At 38.5% G+C, this 5,633-nt stretch overlaps 1 pseudogene; it reads right to left on the reverse strand.

The window, feature by feature from the left end:
* Nucleotides 1-1,012: 1,012 nt before the first annotated feature.
* On the reverse strand, nt 1,013-2,517 carry LOC147523918 (protein FAR1-RELATED SEQUENCE 3 pseudogene; annotated as a pseudogene).
* Nucleotides 2,518-5,633: the final 3,116 nt, after the last annotated feature.

A 5,633-nucleotide genomic window follows, 5' to 3' on the forward strand; every position in this document is an offset into this window, starting at 1 on the left:
CAAATGTCAGTTCTCAAGTCTGCAGGTCACATATCCGTCTCAGTAGGACCTTTATCCCATTCCCATGCCCAGGCTTCCAAGTTAAGGGTCAACCCGTTGATGGACTTGAAAGCATATATACTCTAGATCACAAAAATTTACCAAGTCTACAAATGTAAAAAAAAATATACCGCAAGGCCGATGACAAGACGCACAATATTATTAGAACTATTCCAGTAAATTTGGACAATATCCTTTGAATAATATGTCAAACGGTTTTGTTTGTTGGTCAAGAAGGAGCAAAATTACTATTGCTTGGAGCTGGGCTTCCTCCAGTTTGCATTTAAGCCATTTGGTGGCTGATTATGTGGCAACCTGGCTATATGCTCACGGCAGCTGCCTTGCAGGCTTCTATTTTTTGCGTAAGTAGAATAAGAATAAGCGTGTTTTCTTCGGCCTAGAGGTGCTTGAATCTGTTGATGTCAAAGGCAAAAAAGTTAGAACATAAATAATTTTAGCACCAGCACCTTCAAATAGAAGGAAAGAGCATCTATCAAATAGCAGAGGACCACCCTGTTCTAGAAGTCTACAAGTGCAAATCATCAGGCCTTATATTCATCAAAGAGTGATACTTTAAAATTCTGAGCTAGAGGCTATTACTACCACGTACCACAAGAACGGATCGTTTTCCAGCTATATCGACTAAACTTGCACCAAACACAATAATCGAAAGAGCAGAACAAAATCTCATTTGTATTTTTAAGCTACTAAGCATATCAAAATGGTCTTTAAAAAGCACATTTCCAGTGGATTTAGTAAGCAAACAAGCATGCCTCATGGCGAAGCGGCGAAAGAATTGATTCAAGTAATAACGGACGTCATTACTATTTACTAGTCTAGAATATGTTGTTTTAGCAAAGAGATCATTCTAATACCATTACATACCCCTAACCAGAATAAGATCTCGATCGACTCACACTTAAGGAAACCGGAATTTCAACCAATCAGAAGTTCATAGACTAGTTGGCACTGAAGGATTTAGCTGGTAACTTATGTTTTAAATGTCACCGCAATTTCCAAATTTTACAGACAAGATGATTTAAATATATGATAATGGAGTGTTAATAACTTAAAAAAGAAAGCAAGGAAAAGCACCAATTACCTCCTTCCATTGGCCACATCTGTAATTTCAGCTCTAGTAGGCAGACCTGACTTGACAAGTGACTCCAAAACCTGTGTTGCCCAGATGACTGGAATGTGAGCAGCTCCACATATAGATATAATTTCTTCTTGAATGTTACAGTGAAAACTGTCAATATATGCCTACAGAGAATGCCTGAAAATTCAAACGTCCGACAGCTGCAACTTGCTCTCATTTCAGGAACATTTAAGGTGACAATGTATGCCTTGTCGTCATCCTCAAACTTTGCTACCCGAAAAGTGCTAATTGCACCATCCCCCTCAATTTTATTTGAAGTATAAACAAACGTTTCAACTAATTCATCTTGAAATTTTGCAATTATTTTCCTCGTGTACAAGTTTGCGGCTTGTTTCTCCATTGGGGTAGGAGTCTTCAGTACTGGTGTGGTGCAGATTGTCTCGAAATCCGCTTCAATTTCTTTCTCAAACCAATTTTCTAAAGCTCTTTCATCTCGGACGAAAAGAACACGGGCGGCGTGGTCCGTTGGTTAGCGTAACCATCAAAAATGAACTAACACTTTCATACCCTTGATTCATGGAGATTGCGGCAAAGAAAGTATCACGGAAATATCTGGGGCCCGGTGTCTACGAGCATTATACAAGGCCTGAAGCCAATCATTTTTCCTAAGATCATATTTGTCGACTAAAGAACTCCAAGATGATTCAAACTCCTCAATCGTCTCGGTCAAGTTGATGCACTTATAAAGTTCCCCTTGGAAAGTTGGATGGGTATGGCAGACATGACCAAGTCTTTCCTGACCTTCCCTTAAAATGTGCCATTTACAAATACAGTGGCGAGTTCAGAAAAACTTGAGCAAGCTGCTGCTCAGATAGCCCTCGGGTCTCCGATCTGTTGTTAGAGAAACAGAGCACGACCGGACATTGCTTCAAGCCAAGTCTTGAAGAGCCACAAAAGGAAGACTCGGACTCGTCAAAAAGATTAGAGCACAACCAAACGGCACCATCGCCGTGATGGTTCATACCGATGAATGGGCGTATGGAACCCGACATCTTGGTTAGGTGCGTACATAGTGTCAAAAGTAACAACATCCCCAGAGTGAATGTAAGCATTTCTTGACCTTGCATCTGCCCAAAAACATTAGTCATATGGCCCTCGTCGCCGAAGTTGCATTCGCGTAAAAAGAAGCCGGGGATTCTCACCGCATACGCTTTGAAATAATCAAGAAGATTCCCGGCGTCTCTCCCAATGGTTTTCTTTACGTTAGAAGATCTACCATAACTTGAGGACCAGCATTTCTCATTTGGGCGATTTGTTTCTGGCTGTGGGGAACATTCTGGCGGGCGATTTGGTTCGACAGAGACGCGGTTTCCATCCATGGACATAAACATGACCCCATCGGAGGAAACTCCCACCCTCGATAAGTTTCAAAGAATGGTCTTTTGCTGCCCTCGCAAAATGCCTACGAGGTCTAAGGTAATGCACTTTAATATTATATAAGGTAAAGGGAGCCAAATCCTGGAAAATCTCTCTTCTACAAAAGGATGAAATCAATTAATATTATATATAATTAAATAAAAAAGAAGTAAGTAATTAAATTAAATAAAGAACCTTGGATAAATCAAGAAGAGCATTTTCACGAAGATCGGGATTACTCAATTCGGAAACCAATTGTTCAGCACAAGCCATTTTCTGCTCTTTGTCGGTGTTATTATTATTATTGTTATTGGAAAGAGAAAGAGCGGCAGCTGCAGATGAAAATGAGGATCGATTAAATGACACAACGAATTGCTGCTGACCCAAATTCGCCATGCAAACCAAAAAAAACAAAACTAATAATTATTGTCCTGTTGCAACATAAAACTCCCTAGATTTGTCAGCAACCAAGACTTAGCAGTGGAGGTTGGTGGAAGGTGGTAGAGGGGGAATATCTTACTTGAACGGATAGCAATGGAGGTTCTTCCGGTAATGTTGCTCGCCTTCATTGTCACCAAGACGGAGTCCAGAAATATCAGATGTTTGCTTAAGGCCGTCGTGCCTGGTGGCAGGAACAACTCTAGAATATAATCATCACATCCAGACAACCCAGTGTAAGTGCTACGTAAACAGATAGCAAAGCAGCTACTTAACCCAAACATGCGTGCGTAGTGTACCAAGGGATACTCACTTTTGCTCAACTGTGTCATATCACTAGAGAAACACGAGCTTTTTGATGAAAATGCCCTCCCACCAACCCCCGCCCTTCGTAGAAGTGATGCTCGACCAAGCGCCGCCAAAACCCACATGTGTCAAGATCTACTACATAGAATGCTACATCGGTTGTTCACATGCAAACTTGCCCCATACAAACTTCCATCAAAGCTTTTGCAGCTCTTCTTCACACCACCACCACCGTCATTACACACCCCGCTATGCTTGCATGGAACCCGAGGTTTGAGCTAAAGTTAATTTATGGCTCTCGCATACCGTGGTCAATATTTGAAACATTTCCACAAGGGCATTTTGACGCACACCATTGCAGATCTGCTTTTAATGCATATACCTGTGAGTAGCAGTTGTAGAAGGAAAATAAGTATTTAGAATACAATGGCGTCTAACCTCAGAGCTTGGGTGATCCAACAATTGAACTCTTGATTTACACCGCGAAACAACTCAACTTGGGTCACTGAAAAGTAATGCGCAATGCCATAGCAAGAAACAATCATCGGATAAAATAAATTCTGCATTCTCCAGATGAACACACTTTGAAACACTAGTAAAATAGATAGATAGAGTAAAACCAACCTCAAGAGCTTTTTACGGACTTTATTATTGAGATTATCCCAAGTCTTCAAAAAATGCACATTCTCTATAACGAATGGCACTTTCTTATAAGTAGAGTTAAACTATTAATCACATTAGACTTCATTTCTTATTGTCTTGCCTAACAAAATACTAGTTTAATCCAGATTACACGACTGCGCCAACCTAGTGATAGTCCTGAAACTGACACTACAGTCTACAGACAGTGATACAATCCCATTGCTTGCTAAATTCATTCCAGAATACCAAACTAGTAACATACTAAAATGGTCAAGTCACCCATAAGTTGTCAGGTGTACAATGAAGCGATCCAACCGAGCCATTACCAAGACACTACATGAGTTACGTTCACACTTATAAAGCACTCAATGTCTAAATTACTAGAAGATCTCGCTCAAACAACAAACTCTCATTCATTTAACCGACACAATACATTATGAACAATATTCATACAATAAACAACATATCAAATAAGCTAAGAACCCAATCAACAAATACAAGTTCAAAAATCCCAAGTAAATTTGTGATTCGAAAAGAAAAATCAATATATTTGATTCGAAATAACAACAATCCATTTGGAAAATAGATGGGCTAATTTCAAAGGAAAATGAAAACATGTATATTGAATTGAACCTGTCAAATCAATTGTATCCCAAGCTTGACTGATGAATCGAAACGTAAATTGATAGAAGAGTAATCAAAAGTAATAATCTACAAAGAAAACTGAAAAAATCATAATTAAAGCTTTTGGATTCTAACCTTAGAGATTGTAGGGTTTATGAGGAGTTAATCACTGAAATGAGGTGATGAAAAAAAAAAGCTCACTACTTCTAGCAAACGAAAAGAGAACGTCGGATTTGAAGAAACTAAAGGGAATATATTGATACTTGACCATAGATTGTGATTTGATTAGAATAGATTAGACCTTCAATCGCACAAACACAATCAATAAAACTATCTTTTTTTTTGTTGATATAAAAACCCATAAAAGGAAGAAAATTGAGACAAGGGGGTCACTTGAATAATTTTTGGAAAAACTGTCTAGGGTATTCTTGATTGCTCATGAGTAATTACTTCCCACACTCTAAACCAAGTACCTTGACACCATAGGGCATACATTTAGCATAATATTTAGGGGCAACTCACACTAACAAAGACATACCTTATTTAAGGTTAGAAGCAGTCAGAGACCATACCACTAAGGATTGGATTCAAAATTGGTACCAACCAGGCTACCACTAGATAACTAGCCAGCAGATTCAAAACTTATGCAGTTTTCTTTCACTAACAATGACAATATATTTGAAACCAAGAAAGCAATGATAGCTAATAAATAGATTATTAAAAAAAGGCTTATACTCAAGTAGCTAATTAAAACCAACAATGCATATAAGAAAGAGGTAACGTTTATGACACATTATACAAGTAATGGTGTTGCAAGTATTATTTTTCCACAAGAGCTTATGTGCACATCATAGAAACACAAGTAACATTGAGTCTCCCACACACAAATATCATTCTTTTCTATAATAACAGTTAATAGTGAAAATGAAAAGAAGAAAAATAATATACAGAAAAGATGAAGGTGCTACACTTACATGGTTGGAAACCGAGCATTTATCCGCAACCAAGTGAGCTGAAGCTGCATGCAGCGTCATCTAAGAAATGATATTCAGAAAACGACAATATATGA

Source organism: Coptis chinensis, chromosome 1 (genome assembly GCF_015680905.1).
Source record: "Coptis chinensis isolate HL-2020 chromosome 1, ASM1568090v1, whole genome shotgun sequence".
NCBI classification, from domain to species: domain Eukaryota; kingdom Viridiplantae; phylum Streptophyta; class Magnoliopsida; order Ranunculales; family Ranunculaceae; genus Coptis; species Coptis chinensis.